The sequence below is a fragment of the Haliotis asinina genome, chromosome 13 (genome assembly GCF_037392515.1).
Source record: "Haliotis asinina isolate JCU_RB_2024 chromosome 13, JCU_Hal_asi_v2, whole genome shotgun sequence".
NCBI classification, from domain to species: domain Eukaryota; kingdom Metazoa; phylum Mollusca; class Gastropoda; order Lepetellida; family Haliotidae; genus Haliotis; species Haliotis asinina.
In genome coordinates, this window is record NC_090292.1 from 36589881 (window position 1) to 36616447 (window position 26567).

Below are 26567 nucleotides of genomic sequence, written 5' to 3' on the forward strand. Positions count from 1 at the left end.
ATCTACGCATTTTTAACCATTACAGGCATTGCGTAAGTTGTAAATGTATAGATACATCACCTACATACGTATTTAAACTATTTAACCATAGTTAAGGGTAGTATTTGAATGAACCATGTGCAGTAGCATCGAACACAGGGCTTTGACCAATACTGGAACGTGGTTTCTACATTACAGGCATTGCGAGAGTTGTGAATGTATAGATACATCACCTACATACGTATTTAAACTAGTTAAGGGTAGTATTTGAATGAACCATGTGCAGTAGCATCGAACACAGGGCTTTGGCCAATACTGGAACGTGGTTTCTACATTACAGGCATTGCCAAAGTTGTGAATGCATAGATACACTGCACATCTACGCATTTTTAACCATTACAGGCATTGCGTAAGTTGTAAATGTATAGATACATCACCTACATACGTATTTAAACTATTTAACCATAGTTAAGGGTAGTATTTGAATGAACCATGTGCAGTAGCGTCGAACACAGGGCTTTGGCCAATACTGGAACGTGGTTTCTACATTACAGGCATTGCCAAAGTTGTGAATGCATAGATACACTACATATCTACGCATTTTTAACCATTACAGGCATTGCGTAAGTTGTAAATGTATAGATACATCACCTACATACGTATTTAAACTATTTAACCATAGTTAAGGGTAGTATTTGAATGAACCATGTGCAGTAGCATCGAACACAGGGCTTTGACCAATACTGGAACGTGGTTTCTACATTACAGGCATTGCGAGAGTTGTGAATGTATAGATGCATCACCTACATACGTATTTAAACTAGTTAAGGGTAGTATTTGAATGAACCATGTGCAGTAGCATCGAACACAGGGCTTTGGCCAATACTGGAACGTGGTTTCTACATTACAGGCATTGCCAAAGTTGTGAATGCATAGATACACTACATATATACGCATTTTTAACCATTACAGGCATTGCGTAAGTTGTAAATGTATAGATACATCACCTACATACGTATTTAAACTATTTAACCATAGTTAAGGATAGTATTTGAATGAACCATGTGCAGTAGCATCGAACACAGGGCTTTGACCAATACTGGAACGTGGTTTCTACATTACAGGCATTGCGAGAGTTGTGAATGTATAGATACATCACCTACATACGTATTTAAACTAGTTAAGGGTAGTATTTGAATGAACCATGTGCAGTAGCATCGAACACAGGGCTTTGGCCAATACTGGAACGTGGTTTCTACATTACAGGCATTGCCAAAGTTGTGAATGCATAGATACACTACATATATACGCATTTTTAACCATTACAGGCATTGCGTAAGTTGTAAATGTATAGATACATCACCTACATACGTATTTAAACTATTTAACCATAGTTAAGGATAGTATTTGAATGAACCATGTGCAGTAGCATCGAACACAGGGCTTTGACCAATACTGGAACGTGGTTTCTACATTTTTAACCATTACAGGCATTGCGAGAGTTGTGAATGTATAGATACATCACCTACATACGTATTTAAACTAGTTAAGGGTAGTATTTGAATGAACCATGTGCAGTAGCATCGAACACAGGGCTTTGGCCAATACTGGAACGTGGTTTCTACATTACAGGCATTGCCAAAGTTGTGAATGCATAGATACACTACATATCTACGCATTTTTAACCATTACAGGCATTGCGTAAGTTGTAAATGTATAGATACATCACCTACATACGTATTTAAACTATTTAACCATAGTTAAGGGTAGTATTTGAATGAACCATGTGCAGTAGCATCGAACACAGGGTTTTGACCAGTACTGGAACGTGGTTTCTACATTACAGGCATTGCGAGAGTTGTGAATGTATAGATACATCACCTACATACGTATTTAAACTAGTTAAGGGTAGTATTTGAATGAACCATGTGCAGTAGCATCGAACACAGGGCTTTGGCCAATACTGGAACGTGGTTTCTACATTACAGGCATTGCCAAAGTTGTGAATGCACAGATACACTGCATATCTACGCATTTTTAACCATTACAGGCATTGCGTAAGTTGTAAATGTATAGATACATCACCTACATACGTATTTAAACTATTTAACCATAGTTAAGGATAGTATTTGAATGAACCATGTGCAGTAGCATCGAACACAGGGCTTTGACCAATACTGGAACGTGGTTTCTACATTTTTAACCATTACAGGCATTGCGAGAGTTGTGAATGTATAGATACATCACCTACATACGTATTTAAACTAGTTAAGGGTAGTATTTGAATGAACCATGTGCAGTAGCATCGAACACAGGGCTTTGGCCAATACTGGAACGTGGTTTCTACATTACAGGCATTGCCAAAGTTGTGAATGCATAGATACACTACATATCTACGCATTTTTAACCATTACAGGCATTGCGTAAGTTGTAAATGTATAGATACATCACCTACATACGTATTTAAACTATTTAACCATAGTTAAGGGTAGTATTTGAATGAACCATGTGCAGTAGCATCGAACACAGGGCTTTGACCAATACTGGAACGTGGTTTCTACATTACAGGCATTGCGAGAGTTGTGAATGTATAGATACATCACCTACATAGGTATTTAAACTAGTTAAGGGTAGTATTTGAATGAACCATGTGCAGTAGCATCGAACACAGGGCTTTGGCCAATACTGGAACGTGGTTTCTACATTACAGGCATTGCCAAAGTTCTGAATGCATAGATACACTACATATATACGCATTTTTAACCATTACAGGCATTGCGTAAGTTGTAAATGTATAGATACATCACCTACATACGTATTTAAACTATTTAACCATAGTTAAGGGTAGTATTTGAATGAACCATGTGCAGTAGCATCGAACACAGGGCTTTGACCAATACTGGAACGTGGTTTCTACATTACAGGCATTGCGAGAGTTGTGAATGTATAGATACATCACCTACATACGTATTTAAACTAGTTAAGGGTAGTATTTGAATGAACCATGTGCAGTAGCATCGAACACAGGGCTTTGGCCAATACTGGAACGTGGTTTCTACATTACAGGCATTGCCAAAGTTGTGAATGCATAGATACACTACATATATACGCATTTTTAACCATTACAGGCATTGCGTAAGTTGTAAATGTATAGATACATCACCTACATACGTATTTAAACTATTTAACCATAGTTAAGGGTAGTATTTGAATGAACCATGTGCAGTAGCATCGAACACAGGGCTTTGACCAATACTGGAACGTGGTTTCTACATTACAGGCATTGCGAGAGTTGTGAATGTATAGATACATCATCTACATACGTATTTAAACTAGTTAAGGGTAGTATTTGAATGAACCATGTGCAGTAGCATCGAACACAGGGAACGTGGTTTCTACATTACAGGCATTGCCAAAGTTGTGAAAGCATAGATACACTACATATCTACGCATTTTTAACCATTACAGGCATTGCGTAAGTTGTAAATGTATAGATACATCACCTACATACGTATTTAAACTATTTAACCATAGTTAAGGGTAGTATTTGAATGAACCATGTGCAGTAGCATCGAACACAGGGCTTTGACCAATACTGGAACGTGGTTTCTACATTACAGGCATTGCGAGAGTTGTGAATGTATAGATACATCACCTACATACGTATTTAAACTAGTTAAGGGTAGTATTTGAATGAACCATGTGCAGTAGCATCGAACACAGGGCTTTGGCCAATACTGGAACGTGGTTTCTACATTACAGGCATTGCCAAAGTTCTGAATGCATAGATACACTACATATATACGCATTTTTAACCATTACAGGCATTGCGTAAGTTGTAAATGTATAGATACATCACCTACATACGTATTTAAACTATTTAACCATAGTTAAGGGTAGTATTTGAATGAACCATGTGCAGTAGCATCGAACACAGGGCTTTGACCAATACTGGAACGTGGTTTCTACATTACAGGCATTGCGAGAGTTGTGAATGTATAGATACATCACCTACATACGTATTTAAACTAGTTAAGGGTAGTATTTGAATGAACCATGTGCAGTAGCATCGAACACAGGGCTTTGGCCAATACTGGAACGTGGTTTCTACATTACAGGCATTGCCAAAGTTCTGAATGCATAGATACACTACATATATACGCATTTTTAACCATTACAGGCATTGCGTAAGTTGTAAATGTATAGATACATCACCTACAATCGTATTTAAACTATTTAACCATAGTTAAGGGTAGTATTTGAATGAACCATGTGCAGTAGCATCGAACACAGGGCTTTGACCAATACTGGAACGTAGTTTCTACATTTTTAACCATTACAGGCATTGCGAGAGTTGTGAATGTATAGATACATCACCTACATACGTATTTAAACTAGTTAAGGGTAGTATTTGAATGAACCATGTGCAGTAGCATCGAACACAGGGCTTTGGCCAATACTGGAACGTGGTTTCTACATTACAGGCATTGCCAAAGTTGTGAATGCATAGATACACTACATATCTACGCATTTTTAACCATTACAGGCATTGCGTAAGTTGTAAATGTATAGATACATCACCTACATACGTATTTAAACTATTTAACCATAGTTGAGGGTAGTATTTGAATGAACCATGTGCAGTAGCATCGAACACAGGGCTTTGACCAGTACTGGAACGTGGTTTCTACATTACAGGCATTGCGAGAGTTGTGAATGTATAGATACATCACCTACATACGTATTTAAACTAGTTAAGGGTAGTATTTGAATGAACCATGTGCAGTAGCATCGAACACAGGGCTTTGGCCAATACTGGAACGTGGTTTCTACATTACAGGCATTGCCAAAGTTGTGAATGCATAGATACACTACATATCTACGCATTTTTAACCATTACAGGCATTGCGTAAGTTGTAAATGTATAGATACATCACCTACATACGTATTTAAACTATTTAACCATAGTTAAGGATAGTATTTGAATGAACCATGTGCAGTAGCATCGAACACAGGGCTTTGACCAATACTGGAACGTGGTTTCTACATTTTTAACCATTACAGGCATTGCGAGAGTTGTGAATGTATAGATACATCACCTACATACGTATTTAAACTAGTTAAGGGTAGTATTTGAATGAACCATGTGCAGTAGCATCGAACACAGGGCTTTGGCCAATACTGGAACGTGGTTTCTACATTACAGGCATTGCCAAAGTTGTGAATGCATAGATACACTACATATCTACGCATTTTTAACCATTACAGGCATTGCGTAAGTTGTAAATGTATAGATACATCACCTACATACGTATTTAAACTATTTAACCATAGTTAAGGGTAGTATTTGAATGAACCATGTGCAGTAGCATCGAACACAGGGCTTTGACCAATACTGGAACGTGGTTTCTACATTACAGGCATTGCGAGAGTTGTGAATGTATAGATACATCACCTACATACGTATTTAAACTAGTTAAGGGTAGTATTTGAATGAACCATGTGCAGTAGCATCGAACACAGGGCTTTGGCCAATACTGGAACGTGGTTTCTACATTACAGGCATTGCCAAAGTTGTGAATGCATAGATACACTACATATATACGCATTTTTAACCATTACAGGCATTGCGTAAGTTGTAAATGTATAGACACATCACCTACATACGTATTTAAACTATTTAACCATAGTTAAGGATAGTATTTGAATGAACCATGTGCAGTAGCATCGAACACAGGGCTTTGACCAATACTGGAACGTGGTTTCTACATTACAGGCATTGCGAGAGTTGTGAATGTATAGATACATCACCTACATACGTATTTAAACTAGTTAAGGGTAGTATTTGAATGAACCATGTGCAGTAGCATCGAACACAGGGCTTTGGCCAATACTGGAACGTGGTTTCTACATTACAGGCATTGCCAAAGTTGTGAATGCATAGATACACTACATATCTACGCATTTTTAACCATTACAGGCATTGCGTAAGTTGTAAATGTATAGATACATCACCTACATACGTATTTAAACTATTTAACCATAGTTAAGGATAGTATTTGAATGAACCATGTGCAGTAGCATCGAACACAGGGCTTTGACCAATACTGGAACGTGGTTTCTACATTTTTAACCATTACAGGCATTGCGAGAGTTGTGAATGTATAGATACATCACCTACATACGTATTTAAACTAGTTAAGGGTAGTATTTGAATGAACCATGTGCAGTAGCATCGAACACAGGGCTTTGGCCAATACTGGAACGTGGTTTCTACATTACAGGCATTGCCAAAGTTGTGAATGCATAGATACACTACATATCTACGCATTTTTAACCATTACAGGCATTGCGTAAGTTGTAAATGTATAGATACATCACCTACATACGTATTTAAACTATTTAACCATAGTTAAGGGTAGTATTTGAATGAACCATGTGCAGTAGCATCGAACACAGGGTTTTGACCAGTACTGGAACGTGGTTTCTACATTACAGGCATTGCGAGAGTTGTGAATGTATAGATACATCACCTACATACGTATTTAAACTAGTTAAGGGTAGTATTTGAATGAACCATGTGCAGTAGCATCGAACACAGGGCTTTGGCCAATACTGGAACGTGGTTTCTACATTACAGGCATTGCCAAAGTTGTGAATGCATAGATACACTACATATGTACGCATTTTTAACCATTACAGGCATTGCGTAAGTTGTAAATGTATAGATACATCACCTACATACGTATTTAAACTATTTAACCATAGTTAAGGATAGTATTTGAATGAACCATGTGCAGTAGCATCGAACACAGGGCTTTGACCAATACTGGAACGTGGTTTCTACATTTTTAACCATTACAGGCATTGCGAGAGTTGTGAATGTATAGATACATCACCTACATACGTATTTAAACTAGTTAAGGGTAGTATTTGAATGAACCATGTGCAGTAGCATCGAACACAGGGCTTTGGCCAATACTGGAACGTGGTTTCTACATTACAGGCATTGCCAAAGTTGTGAATGCATAGATACACTACATATCTACGCATTTTTAACCATTACAGGCATTGCGTAAGTTGTAAATGTATAGATACATCACCTACATACGTATTTAAACTATTTAACCATAGTTAAGGGTAGTATTTGAATGAACCATGTGCAGTAGCATCGAACACAGGGTTTTGACCAGTACTGGAACGTGGTTTCTACATTACAGGCATTGCGAGAGTTGTGAATGTATAGATACATCACCTACATACGTATTTAAACTAGTTAAGGGTAGTATTTGAATGAACCATGTGCAGTAGCATCGAACACAGGGCTTTGGCCAATACTGGAACGTGGTTTCTACATTACAGGCATAGCCAAAGTTGTGAATGCATAGATACACTACATATCTACGCATTTTTAACCATTACAGGCATTGCGTAAGTTGTAAATGTATAGATACATCACCTACATACGTATTTAAACTATTTAACCATAGTCAAGGGTAGTATTTGAATGAACCATGTGCAGTAGCATCGAACACAGGGCTTTGACCAATACTGGAACGTGGTATCTACATTACAGGCATTGCGAGAGTTGTGAATGTATAGATACATCACCTACATACGTATTTAAACTAGTTAAGGGTAGTATTTGAATGAACCATGTGCAGTAGCATCGAACACAGGGCTTTGGCCAATACTGGAACGTGGTTTCTACATTACAGGCATTGCCAAAGTTGTGAATGCATAGATACACTACATATCTACGCATTTTTAACCATTACAGGCATTGCGCAAGTTGTAAATGTATAGATACATCACCTACATACGTATTTAAACTATTTAACCATAGTTAAGGATAGTATTTGAATGAACCATGTGCAGTAGCATCGAACACAGGGCTTTGACCAATACTGGAACGTGGTTTCTACATTACAGGCATTGCCAAAGTTGTGAATGCATAGATACACTACATATCTACGCATTTTTAACCATTACAGGCATTGCGTAAGTTGTAAATGTATAGATACATCACCTACATACGTATTTAAACTATTTAACCATAGTTAAGGATAATATTTGAATGAACCATGTGCAGTAGCATCGAACACAGGGCTTTGACCAATACTGGAACGTGGTTTCTACATTTTTAACCATTACAGGCATTGCGAGAGTTGTGAATGTATAGATACATCACCTACATAGGTATTTAAACTAGTTAAGGGTAGTATTTGAATGAACCATGTGCAGTAGCATCGAACACAGGGCTTTGGCCAATACTGGAACGTGGTTTCTACATTACAGGCATTGCCAAAGTTGTGAATGCATAGATACACTACATATCTACGCATTTTTAACCATTACAGGCATTGCGTAAGTTGTAAATGTATAGATACATCACCTACATACGTATTTAAACTATTTAACCATAGTTAAGGGTAGTATTTGAATGAACCATGTGCAGTAGCATCGAACACAGGGCTTTGACCAATACTGGAACGTGGTTTCTACATTACAGGCATTGCGAGAGTTGTGAATGTATAGATACATCACCTACATAGGTATTTAAACTAGTTAAGGGTAGTATTTGAATGAACCATGTGCAGTAGCATCGAACACAGGGCTTTGGCCAATACTGGAACGTGGTTTCTACATTACAGGCATTGCCAAAGTTGTGAATGCATAGATACACTACATATGTACGCATTTTTAACCATTACAGGCATTGCGTAAGTTGTAAATGTATAGATACATCACCTACATACGTATTTAAACTATTTAACCATAGTTAAGGGTAGTATTTGAATGAACCATGTGCAGTAGCATCGAACACAGGGCTTTGACCAATACTGGAACGTGGTTTCTACATTACAGGCATTGCGAGAGTTGTGAATGTATAGATACATCACCTACATACGTATTTAAACTAGTTAAGGGTAGTATTTGAATGAACCATGTGCAGTAGCATCGAACACAGGGCTTTGGCCAATACTGGAACGTGGTTTCTACATTACAGGCATTGCCAAAGTTGTGAATGCATAGATACACTACATATATACGCATTTTTAACCATTACAGGCATTGCGTAAGTTGTAAATGTATAGATACATCACCTACATACGTATTTAAACTATTTAACCATAGTTAAGGGTAGTATTTGAATGAACCATGTGCAGTAGCATCGAACACAGGGCTTTGACCAATACTGGAACGTGGTTTCTACATTACAGGCATTGCGAGAGTTGTGAATGTATAGATACATCATCTACATTCGTATTTAAACTAGTTAAGGGTAGTATTTGAATGAACCATGTGCAGTAGCATCGAACACAGGGAACGTGGTTTCTACATTACAGGCATTGCCAAAGTTGTGAAAGCATAGATACACTACATATCTACGCATTTTTAACCATTACAGGCATTGCGTAAGTTGTAAATGTATAGATACATCACCTACATACGTATTTAAACTATTTAACCATAGTTAAGGGTAGTATTTGAATGAACCATGTGCAGTAGCATCGAACACAGGGCTTTGACCAATACTGGAACGTGGTTTCTACATTACAGGCATTGCGAGAGTTGTGAATGTATAGATACATCACCTACATACGTATTTAAACTAGTTAAGGGTAGTATTTGAATGAACCATGTGCAGTAGCATCGAACACAGGGCTTTGGCCAATACTGGAACGTGGTTTCTACATTACAGGCATTGCCAAAGTTCTGAATGCATAGATACACTACATATATACGCATTTTTAACCATTACAGGCATTGCGTAAGTTGTAAATGTATAGATACATCACCTACATACGTATTTAAACTATTTAACCATAGTTAAGGGTAGTATTTGAATGAACCATGTGCAGTAGCATCGAACACAGGGCTTTGACCAATACTGGAACGTGGTTTCTACATTACAGGCATTGCGAGAGTTGTGAATGTATAGATACATCACCTACATACGTATTTAAACTATTTAACCATAGTTAAGGGTAGTATTTGAATGAACCATGTGCAGTAGCATCGAACACAGGGCTTTGGCCAATACTGGAACGTGGTTTCTACATTACAGGCATTGCCAAAGTTGTGAATGCATAGATACACTACATATGTACGCATTTTTAACCATTACAGGCATTGCGTAAGTTGTAAATGTATAGATACATCACCTACATACGTATTTAAACTATTTAACCATAGTTAAGGATAGTATTTGAATGAACCATGTGCAGTAGCATCGAACACAGGGCTTTGACCAATACTGGAACGTGGTTTCTACATTTTTAACCATTACAGGCATTGCGAGAGTTGTGAATGTATAGATACATCACCTACATACGTATTTAAACTAGTTAAGGGTAGTATTTGAATGAACCATGTGCAGTAGCATCGAACACAGGGCTTTGGCCAATACTGGAACGTGGTTTCTACATTACAGGCATTGCCAAAGTTGTGAATGCATAGATACACTGCATATATACGCTTTTTTAACCATTACAGGCATTGCGTAAGTTGTAAATGTATAGATACATCACCTACATACGTGTTTAAACTATTTAACCATAGTTAAGGGTAGTATTTGAATGAACCATGTGCAGTAGCATCGAACACAGGGCTTTGACCAATACTGGAACGTGGTTTCTACATTACAGGCATTGCGAGAGTTGTGAATGTATAGATACATCACCTACATACGTATTTAAACTATTTAACCATAGTTAAGGGTAATATTTGAATGAACCATGTGCAGTAGCATCGAACACAGGGCTTTGACCAATACTGGAACGTGGTTTCTACATTACAGGCAATGCCAAAGTTCTGAATGCATAGATACATCACCTACATACGTATTTAAACTATTTAACCATAGTTAAGGGTAATATTTGAATGAACCATGTGCAGTAGCATCGAACACAGGGCTTTGACCAATACTGGAACGTGGTTTCTACATTACAGGCATTGCCAAAGTTCTGAATGCATAGATACATCACCTACATACGTATTTAAACTAGTTAAGGGTAGTATTTGAATGAACCATGTGCAGTAGCATCGAACACAGGGCTTTGGCCAATGCTGGAACGTGGTTTCTACATTACAGGCATTGCCAAAGTTGTGAATGCATAGATACACTACATATCTACGCATTTTTAACCATTACAGGCATTGCGTAAGTTGTAAATGTATAGATACATCACCTACATACGTATTTAAACTATTTAACAATAGTGAAGGATAGTATTTGAATGAACCATGTGCAGTAGCATCGAACACAGGGCTTTGACCAATACTGGAACGTGGTTTCTACATTACAGGCATTGCGAGAGTTGTGAATGTATAGATACATCACCTACATACGTATTTAAACTAGTTAAGGGTAGTATTTGAATGAACCATGTGCAGTAGCATCGAACACAGGGCTTTGGCCAATACTGGAACGTGGTTTCTACATTACAGGCATTGCCAAAGTTGTGAATGCATAGATACACTACATATCTACGCATTTTTAACCATTACAGGCATTGCGTAAGTTGTAAATGTATAGATACATCACCTACATACGTATTTAAACTATTTAACCATAGTTAAGGGTAGTATTTGAATGAACCATGTGCAGTAGCATCGAACACAGGGCTTTGACCAATACTGGAAAGTGGTTTCTACATTTTTAACCATTACAGGCATTGCGAGAGTTGTGAATGTATAGATACATCACCTACATACGTATTTAAACTAGTTAAGGGTAGTATTTGAATGAACCATGTGCAGTAGCATCGAACACAGGGCTTTGGCCAATACTGGAACGTGGTTTCTACATTACAGGCATTGCCAAAGCTGTGAATGCATAGATACACTACATATCTACGCATTTTTAACCATTACAGGCATTGCGTAAGTTGTAAATGTATAGATACATCACCTACATACGCATTTAAACTATTTAACCATAGGTAAGGGTAGTATTTGAATGAACCATGTGCAGTAGCATCGAACACAGGGTTTTGACCAGTACTGGAACGTGGTTTCTACATTACAGGCATTGCGAGAGTTGTGAATGTATAGATACATCACCTACATACGTATTTAAACTAGTTAAGGGTAGTATTTGAATGAACCATGTGCAGTAGCATCGAACACAGGGCTTTGGCCAATACTGGAACGTGGTTTCTACATTACAGGCATTGCCAAAGTTGTGAATGCATAGATACACTACATATATACGCATTTTTAACCATTACAGGCATTGCGTAAGTTGTAAATGTATAGATACATCACCTACATACGTATTTAAACTATTTAACCATAGTTAAGGGTAGTATTTGAATGAACCATGCGCAGTAGCATCGAACACAGGGCTTTGGCCAATACTGAAACGTGGTTTCTACATTACAGGCATTGCCAAAGTTCTGAATGCATAGATACACTACATATATACGCTTTTTTAACCATTACAGGCATTGCGTAAGTTGTAAATGTATAGATACATCACCTACATACGTATTTAAACTATTTAACCATAGTTAAGGGTAGTATTTGAATGAACCATGTGCAGTAGCATCGAACACAGGGCTTTGACCAATACTGGAACGTGGTTTCTACATTACAGGCATTGCGAGAGTTGTGAATGTATAGATACATCACCTACATAGGTATTTAAACTAGTTAAGGGTAGTATTTGAATGAACCATGTGCAGTAGCATCGAACACAGGGCTTTGGCCAATACTGGAACGTGGTTTCTACATTACAGGCATTGCCAAAGTTGTGAATGCATAGATACACTACATATCTACGCATTTTTAACCATTACAGGCATTGCGTAAGTTGTAAATGTATAGATACATCACCTACATACGTATTTAAACTATTTAACCATAGTTAAGGATAGTATTTGAATGAACCATGTGCAGTAGCATCGAACACAGGGCTTTGACCAATACTGGAACGTGGTTTCTACATTACAGGCATTGCGAGAGTTGTGAATGTATAGATACATCACCTACATACGTATTTAAACTAGTTAAGGGTAGTATTTGAATGAACCATGTGCAGTAGCATCGAACACAGGGCTTTGGCCAATACTGGAACGTGGTTTCTACATTACAGGCATTGCCAAAGTTGTGAATGCATAGATACACTACATATCTACGCATTTTTAACCATTACAGGCATTGCGTAAGTTGTAAATGTATAGATACATCACCTACATACGTATTTAAACTATTTAACCATAGTTAAGGGTAGTATTTGAATGAACCATGTGCAGTAGCATCGAACACAGGGCTTTGGCCAATACTGGAACGTGGTTTCTACATTACAGGCATTGCGAGAGTTGTGAATGTATAGATACATCACCTACATACGTATTTAAACTAGTTAAGGGTAGTATTTGAATGAACCATGTGCAGTAGCATCGAACACAGGGCTTTGGCCAATACTGGAACGTGGTTTCTACATTACAGGCATTGCCAAAGTTGTGAATGCATAGATACACTACATATCTACGCATTTTTAACCATTACAGGCATTGCGTAAGTTGTAAATGTATAGATACATCACCTACATACGTATTTAAACTATTTAACCATAGTTAAGGATAGTATTTGAATGAACCATGTGCAGTAGCATCGAACACAGGGCTTTGACCAATACTGGAACGTGGTTTCTACATTACAGGCATTGCGAGAGTTGTGAATGTATAGATACATCACCTACATACGTATTTAAACTAGTTAAGGGTAGTATTTGAATGAACCATGTGCAGTAGCATCGAACACAGGGCTTTGGCCAATACTGGAACGTGGTTTCTACATTACAGGCATTGCCAAAGTTGTGAATGCATAGATACACTACAAATCTACGCATTTTTAACCATTACAGGCATTGCGTAAGTTGTAAATGTATAGATACATCACCTACATACGTATTTAAACTATTTAACCATAGTTAAGGATAGTATTTGAATGAACCATGTGCAGTAGCATCGAACACAGGGCTTTGGCCAATACTGGAACGTGGTTTCTACATTACAGGCATTGCCAAAGTTGTGAATGCATAGATACACTACATATATACGCATTTTTAACCATTACAGGCATTGCGTAAGTTGTAAATGTATAGATACATCACCTACATACGTATTTAAACTATTTAACCATAGTTAAGGGTAGTATTTGAATGAACCATGTGCAGTAGCATCGAACACAGGGCTTTGGCCAATACTGAAACGTGGTTTCTACATTACAGGCATTGCCAAAGTTCTGAATGCATAGATACACTACATATATACGCTTTTTTAACCATTACAGGCATTGCGTAAGTTGTAAATGTATAGATACATCACCTACATACGTATTTAAACTATTTAACCATAGTTAAGGGTAGTATTTGAATGAACCATGTGCAGTAGCATCGAACACAGGGCTTTGACCAATACTGGAACGTGGTTTCTACATTACAGGCATTGCGAGAGTTGTGAATGTATAGATACATCACCTACATAGGTATTTAAACTAGTTAAGGGTAGTATTTGAATGAACCATGTGCAGTAGCATCGAACACAGGGCTTTGGCCAATACTGGAACGTGGTTTCTACATTACAGGCATTGCCAAAGTTGTGAATGCATAGATACACTACATATGTACGCATTTTTAACCATTACAGGCATTGCGTAAGTTGTAAATGTATAGATACATCACCTACATACGTATTTAAACTATTTAACCATAGTTAAGGATAGTATTTGAATGAACCATGTGCAGTAGCATCGAACACAGGGCTTTGACCAATACTGGAACGTGGTTTCTACATTACAGGCATTGCGAGAGTTGTGAATGTATAGATACATCACCTACATACGTATTTAAACTAGTTAAGGGTAGTATTTGAATGAACCATGTGCAGTAGCATCGAACACAGGGCTTTGGCCAATACTGGAACGTGGTTTCTACATTACAGGCATTGCCAAAGTTGTGAATGCATAGATACACTACATATCTACGCATTTTTAACCATTACAGGCATTGCGTAAGTTGTAAATGTATAGATACATCACCTACATACGTATTTAAACTATTTAACCATAGTTAAGGGTAGTATTTGAATGAACCATGTGCAGTAGCATCGAACACAGGGCTTTGGCCAATACTGGAACGTGGTTTCTACATTACAGGCATTGCGAGAGTTGTGAATGTATAGATACATCACCTACATACGTATTTAAACTAGTTAAGGGTAGTATTTGAATGAACCATGTGCAGTAGCATCGAACACAGGGCTTTGGCCAATACTGGAACGTGGTTTCTACATTACAGGCATTGCCAAAGTTGTGAATGCATAGATACACTACATATCTACGCATTTTTAACCATTACAGGCATTGCGTAAGTTGTAAATGTATAGATACATCACCTACATACGTATTTAAACTATTTAACCATAGTTAAGGATAGTATTTGAATGAACCATGTGCAGTAGCATCGAACACAGGGCTTTGACCAATACTGGAACGTGGTTTCTACATTACAGGCATTGCGAGAGTTGTGAATGTATAGATACATCACCTACATACGTATTTAAACTAGTTAAGGGTAGTATTTGAATGAACCATGTGCAGTAGCATCGAACACAGGGCTTTGGCCAATACTGGAACGTGGTTTCTACATTACAGGCATTGCCAAAGTTGTGAATGCATAGATACACTACAAATCTACGCATTTTTAACCATTACAGGCATTGCGTAAGTTGTAAATGTATAGATACATCACCTACATACGTATTTAAACTATTTAACCATAGTTAAGGATAGTATTTGAATGAACCATGTGCAGTAGCATCGAACACAGGGCTTTGACCAATACTGGAACGTGGTTTCTACATTACAGGCATTGCGAGAGTTGTGAATGTATAGATACATCACCTACATACGTATTTAAAATAGTTAAGGGTAGTATTTGAATGAACCATGTGCAGTAGCATCGAACACAGGGCTTTGGCCAATACTGGAACGTGGTTTCTACATTACAGGCATTGCCAAAGTTCTGAATGCATAGATACACTACATATATACGCTTTTTTAACCATTACAGGCATTGCGTAAGTTGTAAATGTATAGATACATCACCTACATACGTATTTAAACTATTTACCATAGTTAAGGGTAGTATTTGAATGAACCATGTGCAGTAGCATCGAACACAGGGCTTTGACCAATACTGGAACGTGGTTTCTACATTACAGGCATTGCGAGAGTTGTGAATGTATAGATACATCACCTACATACGTATTTAAACTAGTTAAGGGTAGTATTTGAATGAACCATGTGCAGTAGCATCGAACACAGGGCTTTGGCCAATACTGGAACGTGGTTTCTACATTACAGGCATTGCCAAAGTTGTGAATGCATAGATACACTAGATATCTACGCATTTTTAACCATTACAGGCATTGCGTAAGTTGTAAATGTATAGATACATCACCTACATACGTATTTAAACTATTTAACCATAGTTAAGGATAGTATTTGAATGAACCATGTGCAGTAGCATCGAACACAGGGCTTTGACCAATACTGGAACGTGGTTTCTACATTACAGGCATTGCGAGAGTTGTGAATGTATAGATACATCACCTACATACGTATTTAAACTAGTTAAGGGTAGTATTTGAATGAACCATGTGCAGTAGCATCGAACACAGGGCTTTGGCCAATACTGGAACGTGGTTTCTACATTACAGGCATTGCCAAAGTTGTGAATGCATAGATACACTACATATGTACGCATTTTTAACCATTACAGGCATTGCGTAAGTTGTAAATGTATAGATACATCACCTACATACGTATTTAAACTATTTAACCATAGTTAAGGGTAATATTTGAATGAACCATGTGCAGTAGCATCGAACACAGGGCTTTGACCAATACTGGAACGTGGTTTCTACATTACAGGCATTGCGAGAGTTGTGAATGTATAGATACATCACCTACATACGTATTTAAACTAGTTAAGGGTAGTATTTGAATGAACCATGTGCAGTAGCATCGAACACAGGGCTTTGGCCAATGCTGGAACGTGGTTTCTACATTACAGGCATTGCCAAAGTTGTGAATGCATAGATACACTACATATCTACGCATTTTTAACCATTACAGGCATTGCGTAAGTTGTAAATGTATAGATACATCACCTACATACGTATTTAAACTATTTAACAATAGTTAAGGATAGTATTTGAATGAACCATGTGCAGTAGCATCGAACACAGGGCTTTGACCAATACTGGAACGTGGTTTCTACATTACAGGCATTGCGAGAGTTGTGAATGTATAGATACATCACCTACATACGTATTTAAACTTGTTAAGGGTAGTATTTGAATGAACCATGTGCAGTAGCATCGAACACAGGGCTTTGGCCAATACTGGAACGTGGTTTCTACATTACAGGCATTGCCAAAGTTGTGAATGCATAGATACACTACATATGTACGCATTTTTAACCATTACAGGCATTGCGTAAGTTGTAAATGTATAGATACATCACCTACATACGTATTTAAACTATTTAACCATAGTTAAGGGTAGTATTTGAATGAACCATGTGCAGTAGCATCGAACACAGGGCTTTGGCCAATACTGGAACGTGGTTTCTACATTTTTAACCATTACAGGCATTGCCAAAGTTGTGAATGCATAGATACACTACATATCTACGCATTTTTAACCATTACAGGCATTGCGTAAGTTGTAAATGTATAGATACATCACCTACATACGTATTTAAACTATTTAACCATAGTTAAGGGTAGTATTTGAATGAACCATGTGCAGTAGCATCGAACACAGGGCTTTGACCAATACTGGAACGTGGTTTCTACATTACAGGCATTGCGAGAGTTGTGAATGTATAGATACATCACCTACATACGTATTTAAACTAGTTAAGGGTAGTATTTGAATGAACCATGTGCAGTAGCATCGAACACAGGGCTTTGGCCAATACTGAAACGTGGTTTCTACATTACAGGCATTGCCAAAGTTGTGAATGCATAGATACACTACATATATACGCACTTTTAACCATTACAGGCATTGTGTAAGTTGTAAATGTATAGATACATCACCTACATACGTATTTAAACTATTTAACCATAGTTATGGGTAGTATTTGAATGAACCATGTGCAGTAGCATCGAACACAGGGCTTTGACCAATACTGGAACGTGGTTTCTACATTACAGGCATTGCGAGAGTTGTCAATGTATAGATACATCACCTACATACGTATTTAAACTAGTTAAGGGTAGTATTTGAATGAACCATGTGCAGTAGCATCGAACACAGGGCTTTGGCCAATACTGGAACGTGGTTTCTACATTACAGGCATTGCCAAAGTTGTGAATGCATAGATACACTACATATGTACGCATTTTTAACCATTACAGGCATTGCGTAAGTTGTGAATGTATAGATACATCACCTACATACGTATTTAAACTATTTAACCATAGTTAAGGGTAGTATTTGAATGAACCATGTGCAGTAGCATCGAACACAGGGTTTTGACCAGTACTGGGACGTGGTTTCTACACTACAGGCATTGCGAGAGTTGTGCATGTATAGATACATCACCTACATACGTATTTAAACTAGTTAAGGGTAGTATTTGAATGAACCATGTGCAGTAGCATCGAACACAGGGCTTTGGCCAATACTGGAACGTGGTTTCTACATTACAGGCATTGCCAAAGTTGTGAATGCATAGATACACTACATATGTACGCATTTTTAACCATTACAGGCATTGCGTAAGTTGTGAATGTATAGATACATCACCTACATACGTATTTAAACTATTTAACCATAGTTAAGGGTAGTATTTGAATGAACCATGTGCAGTAGCATCGAACACAGGGTTTTGACCAGTACTGGGACGTGGTTTCTACACTACAGGCATTGCGAGAGTTGTGCATGTATAGATACATCACCTACATACGTATTTAAACTAGTTAAGGGTAGTATTTGAATGAACCATGTGCAGTAGCATCGAACACAGGGCTTTGGCCAATACTGGAACGTGGTTTCTACATTACAGGCATTGCCAAAGTTGTGAATGCATAGATACACTACATATGTACGCATTTTTAACCATTACAGGCATTGCGTAAGTTGTGAATGTATAGATACATCACCTACATACGTATTTAAACTATTTAACCATAGTTAAGGGTAGTATTTGAATGAACCATGTGCAGTAGCATCGAACACAGGGTTTTGACCAGTACTGGGACGTGGTTTCTACACTACAGGCATTGCGAGAGTTGTGCATGTATAGATACATCACCTACATACGTATTTAAACTAGTTAAGGGTAGTATTTGAATGAACCATGTGCAGTAGCATCGAACACAGGGCTTTGGCCAATACTGGAACGTGGTTTCTACATTACAGGCATTGCCAAAGTTGTGAATGCATAGATACACTACATATCTACGCATTTTTAACCATTACAGGCATTGCGTAAGTTGTAAATGTATAGATACATCACCTACATACGTATTTAAACTATTTAACCATAGTTAAGGATAGTATTTGAATGAACCATGTGCAGTAGCATCGAACACAGGGCTTTGACCAATACTGGAACGTGGTTTCTACATTACAGGCATTGCGAGAGTTGTGAATGTATAGATACATCACCTACATACGTATTTAAACTAGTTAAGGGTAGTATTTGAATGAACCATGTGCAGTAGCATCGAACACAGGGCTTTGGCCAATACTGGAACGTGGTTTCTACATTACAGGCATTGCCAAAGTTGTGAATGCATAGATACACTACATATCTACGCATTTTTAACCATTACAGGCATTGCGTAAGTTGTAAATGTATAGATACATCACCTACATACGTATTTAAACTATTTAACCATAGTTAAGGGTAGTATTTGAATGAACCATGTGCAGTAGCATCGAACACAGGGCTTTGACCAATACTGGAACGTGGTTTCTACATTACAGGCATTGCGAGAGTTGTGAATGTATAGATACATCACCTACATACGTATTTAAACTAGTTAAGGGTAGTATTTGAATGAACCATGTGCAGTAGCATCGAACACAGGGCTTTGGCCAATACTGGAACGTGGTTTCTACATTACAGGCATTGCCAAAGTTGTGAATGCATAGATACACTACATATCTACGCATTTTTAACCATTACAGGCATTGCGTAAGTTGTAAATGTATAGATACATCACCTACATACGTATTTAAACTATTTAACCATAGTTAAGGATAGTATTTGAATGAACCATGTGCAGTAGCATCGAACACAGGGCTTTGACCAATACTGGAACGTGGTTTCTACATTACAGGCATTGCGAGAGTTGTGAATGTATAGATACATCACCTACATACGTATTTAAACTAGTTAAGGGTAGTATTTGAATGAACCATGTGCAGTAGCATCGAACACAGGGCTTTGGCCAATACTGGAACGTGGTTTCTACATTACAGGCATTGCCAAAGTTGTGAATGCATAGATACACTACATATGTACGCATTTTTAACCATTACAGGCATTGCGTAAGTTGTAAATGTATAGATACATCACCTACATACGTATTATACTATTTAACCATAGTTAAGGGTAGTATTTGAATGAACCATGTGCAGTAGCATCGAACACAGGGCTTTGGCCAATACTGGAACGTGGTTTCTACATTTTTAACCATTACAGGCATTGCCAAAGTTGTGAATGCATAGATACACTACATATCTACGCATTTTTAACCATTACAGGCATTGCGTAAGTTGTAAATGTATAGATACATCACCTACATACGTATTTAAACTATTTAACCATAGTTAAGGGTAGTATTTGAATGAACCATGTGCAGTAGCATCGAACACAGGGTTTTGACCAGTACTGGGACGTGGTTTCTACACTACAGGCATTGCGAGAGTTGTGCATGTATAGATACATCACCTACATACGTATTTAAACTAGTTAAGGGTAGTATTTGAATGAACCATGTGCAGTAGCATCGAACACAGGGCTTTGGCCAATACTGGAACGTGGTTTCTACATTACAGGCATTGCCAAAGTTGTGAATGCATAGATACACTACATATCTACGCATTTTTAACCATTACAGGCATTGCGTAAGTTGTAAATGTATAGATACATCACCTACATACGTATTTAAACTATTTAACCATAGTTAAGGATAGTATTTGAATGAACCATGTGCAGTAGCATCGAACACAGGGCTTTGACCAATACTGGAACGTGGTTTCTACATTACAGGCATTGCGAGAGTTGTGAATGTATAGATACATCACCTACATACGTATTTAAACTAGTTAAGGGTAGTATTTGAATGAACCATGTGCAGTAGCATCGAACACAGGGCTTTGGCCAATACTGGAACGTGGTTTCTACATTACAGGCATTGCCAAAGTTGTGAATGCATAGATACACTACATATCTACGCATTTTTAACCATTACAGGCATTGCGTAAGTTGTAAATGTATAGATACATCACCTACATACGTATTTAAACTATTTAACCATAGTTAAGGGTAGTATTTGAATGAACCATGTGCAGTAGCATCGAACACAGGGCTTTGACCAATACTGGAACGTGGTTTCTACATTACAGGCATTGCGAGAGTTGTGAATGTATAGATACATCACCTACATACGTATTTAAACTAGTTAAGGGTAGTATTTGAATGAACCATGTGCAGTAGCATCGAACACAGGGCTTTGGCCAATACTGGAACGTGGTTTCTACATTACAGGCATTGCCAAAGTTGTGAATGCATAGATACACTACATATCTACGCATTTTTAACCATTACAGGCATTGCGTAAGTTGTAAATGTATAGATACATCACCTACATACGTATTTAAACTATTTAACCATAGTTAAGGATAGTATTTGAATGAACCATGTGCAGTAGCATCGAACACAGGGCTTTGACCAATACTGGAACGTGGTTTCTACATTACAGGCATTGCGAGAGTTGTGAATGTATAGATACATCACCTACATACGTATTTAAACTAGTTAAGGGTAGTATTTGAATGAACCATGTGCAGTAGCATCGAACACAGGGCTTTGGCCAATACTGGAACGTGGTTTCTACATTACAGGCATTGCCAAAGTTGTGAATGCATAGATACACTACATATGTACGCATTTTTAACCATTACAGGCATTGCGTAAGTTGTAAATGTATAGATACATCACCTACATACGTATTTAAACTATTTAACCATAGTTAAGGGTAGTATTTGAATGAACCATGTGCAGTAGCATCGAACACAGGGCTTTGGCCAATACTGGAACGTGGTTTCTACATTTTTAACCATTACAGGCATTGCCAAAGTTGTGAATGCATAGATACACTACATATCTACGCATTTTTAACCATTACAGGCATTGCGTAAGTTGTAAATGTATAGATACATCACCTACATACGTATTTAAACTATTTAACCATAGTTAAGGGTAGTATTTGAATGAACCATGTGCAGTAGCATCGAACACAGGGCTTTGACCAATACTGGAACGTGGTTTCTACATTACAGGCATTGCGAGAGTTGTGAATGTATAGATACATCACCTACATACGTATTTAAACTAGTTAAGGGTAGTATTTGAATGAACCATGTGCAGTAGCATCGAACACAGGGCTTTGGCCAATACTGGAACGTGGTTTCTACATTACAGGCATTGCCAAAGTTGTGAATGCATAGATACACTACATATATACGCACTTTTAACCATTACAGGCATTGTGTAAGTTGTAAATGTATAGATACATCACCTACATACGTATTTAAACTATTTAACCATAGTTATGGGTAGTATTTGAATGAACCATGTGCAGTAGCATCGAACACAGGGCTTTGACCAATACTGGAACGTGGTTTCTACATTACAGGCATTGCGAGAGTTGTCAATGTATAGATACATCACCTACATACGTATTTAAACTAGTTAAGGGTAGTATTTGAATGAACCATGTGCAGTAGCATCGAACACAGGGCTTTGGCCAATACTGGAACGTGGTTTCTACATTACAGGCATTGCCAAAGTTGTGAATGCATAGATACACTACATATGTACGCATTTTTAACCATTACAGGCATTGCGTAAGTTGTGAATGTATAGATACATCACCTACATACGTATTTAAACTATTTAACCATAGTTAAGGGTAGTATTTGAATGAACCATGTGCAGTAGCATCGAACACAGGGTTTTGACCAGTACTGGGACGTGGTTTCTACACTACAGGCATTGCGAGAGTTGTGCATGTATAGATACATCACCTACATACGTATTTAAACTAGTTAAGGGTAGTATTTGAATGAACCATGTGCAGTAGCATCGAACACAGGGCTTTGGCCAATACTGGAACGTGGTTTCTACATTACAGGCATTGCCAAAGTTGTGAATGCATAGATACACTACATATGTACGCATTTTTAACCATTACAGGCATTGCGTAAGTTGTGAATGTATAGATACATCACCTACATACGTATTTAAACTATTTAACCATAGTTAAGGGTAGTATTTGAATGAACCATGTGCAGTAGCATCGAACACAGGGTTTTGACCAGTACTGGGACGTGGTTTCTACACTACAGGCATTGCGAGAGTTGTGCATGTATAGATACATCACCTACATACGTATTTAAACTAGTTAAGGGTAGTATTTGAATGAACCATGTGCAGTAGCATCGAACACAGGGCTTTGGCCAATACTGGAACGTGGTTTCTACATTACAGGCATTGCCAAAGTTGTGAATGCATAGATACACTACATATGTACGCATTTTTAACCATTACAGGCATTGCGTAAGTTGTGAATGTATAGATACATCACCTACATACGTATTTAAACTATTTAACCATAGTTAAGGGTAGTATTTGAATGAACCATGTGCAGTAGCATCGAACACAGGGTTTTGACCAGTACTGGGACGTGGTTTCTACACTACAGGCATTGCGAGAGTTGTGCATGTATAGATACATCACCTACATACGTATTTAAACTAGTTAAGGGTAGTATTTGAATGAACCATGTGCAGTAGCATCGAACACAGGGCTTTGGCCAATACTGGAACGTGGTTTCTACATTACAGGCATTGCCAAAGTTGTGAATGCATAGATACACTACATATCTACGCATTTTTAACCATTACAGGCATTGCGTAAGTTGTAAATGTATAGATACATCACCTACATACGTATTTAAACTATTTAACCATAGTTAAGGATAGTATTTGAATGAACCATGTGCAGTAGCATCGAACACAGGGCTTTGACCAATACTGGAACGTGGTTTCTACATTACAGGCATTGCGAGAGTTGTGAATGTATAGATACATCACCTACATACGTATTTAAACTAGTTAAGGGTAGTATTTGAATGAACCATGTGCAGTAGCATCGAACACAGGGCTTTGGCCAATACTGGAACGTGGTTTCTACATTACAGGCATTGCCAAAGTTGTGAATGCATAGATACACTACATATCTACGCATTTTTAACCATTACAGGCATTGCGTAAGTTGTAAATGTATAGATACATCACCTACATACGTATTTAAACTATTTAACCATAGTTAAGGGTAGTATTTGAATGAACCATGTGCAGTAGCATCGAACACATTGCTTTGACCAATACTGGAACGTGGTTTCTACATTACAGGCATTGCGAGAGTTGTGAATGTATAGATACATCACCTACATACGTATTTAAACTAGTTAAGGGTAGTATTTGAATGAACCATGTGCAGTAGCATCGAACACAGGGCTTTGGCCAATACTGGAACGTGGTTTCTACATTACAGGCATTGCCAAAGTTGTGAATGCATAGATACACTACATATCTACGCATTTTTAACCATTACAGGCATTGCGTAAGTTGTAAATGTATAGATACATCACCTACATACGTATTTAAACTATTTAACCATAGTTAAGGATAGTATTTGAATGAACCATGTGCAGTAGCATCGAACACAGGGCTTTGACCAATACTGGAACGTGGTTTCTACATTACAGGCATTGCGAGAGTTGTGAATGTATAGATACATCACCTACATACGTATTTAAACTAGTTAAGGGTAGTATTTGAATGAACCATGTGCAGTAGCATCGAACACAGGGCTTTGTTCAATACTGGAACGTGGTTTCTACATTACAGGCATTGCCAAAGTTGTGAATGCATAGATACACTACATATGTACGCATTTTTAACCATTACAGGCATTGCGTAAGTTGTAAATGTATAGATACATCACCTACATACGTATTTAAACTATTTAACCATAGTTAAGGGTAGTATTTGAATGAACCATGTGCAGTAGCATCGAACACAGGGTTTTGACCAGTACTGGAACGTGGTTTCTACATTACAGGCATTGCGAGAGTTGTGAATGTATAGATACATCACCTACATACGTATTTAAACTAGTTAAGGGTAGTATTTGAATGAACCATGTGCAGTAGCATCGAACACAGGGCTTTGGCCAATACTGGAACGTGGTTTCTACATTACAGGCATTGCCAAAGTTGTGAATGCATAGATACACTACATATCTACGCATTTTTAACCATTACAGGCATTGCGAGAGTTGTAAATGTATAGATACATCACCTACATACGTATTTAAACTAGTTAAGGGTAGTATTTGAATGAACCATGTGCAGTAGCATCGAACACAGGGCTTTGACCAATACTGGAACGTGGTTTCTACATTACAGGCATTGCCAAAGTTGTGAATGCATAGATACACTACATATCTACGCATTTTTAACCATTACAGGCATTGCGAGAGTTGTAAATGTATAGATACATCACCTACATACGTATTTAAACTAGTTAAGGGTAGTATTTGAATGAACCATGTGCAGTAGCATCGAACACAGGGCTTTGGCCAATACTGGAACGTGGTTTCTACATTCAAGGCATTGCGAGAGTTGTGAATGTATAGATACATCACCTACATACGTATTTAAACTAGTTAAGGGTAGTATTTGAATGAACCATGTGCAGTAGCATCGAACACAGGGCTTTGGCCAATACTGGAACGTGGTTTCTACATTACAGGCATTGCGAAAGTTGTGAATGCATAGATACACTACATATGTACGCATTTTTAACCATTACAGGCATTGCGTAAGTTGTAAATGTATAGATACATCACCTACATACGTATTTAAACTATTTAACCATAGTTAAGGATAGTATTTGAATGAACCATGTGCAGTAGCATCGAACACAGGGCTTTGACCAATACTGGAACGTGGTTTCTACATTACAGGCATTGCGAGAGTTGTGAATGTATAGATACATCACCTACATACGTATTTAAACTAGTTAAGGGTAGTATTTGAATGAACCATGTGCAGTAGCATCGAACACAGGGCTTTGGCCAATACTGGAACGTGGTTTCTACATTACAGGCATTGCGAAAGTTGTGAATGCATAGATACACTACATATGTACGCATTTTTAACCATTACAGGCATTGCGTAAGTTGTAAATGTATAGAT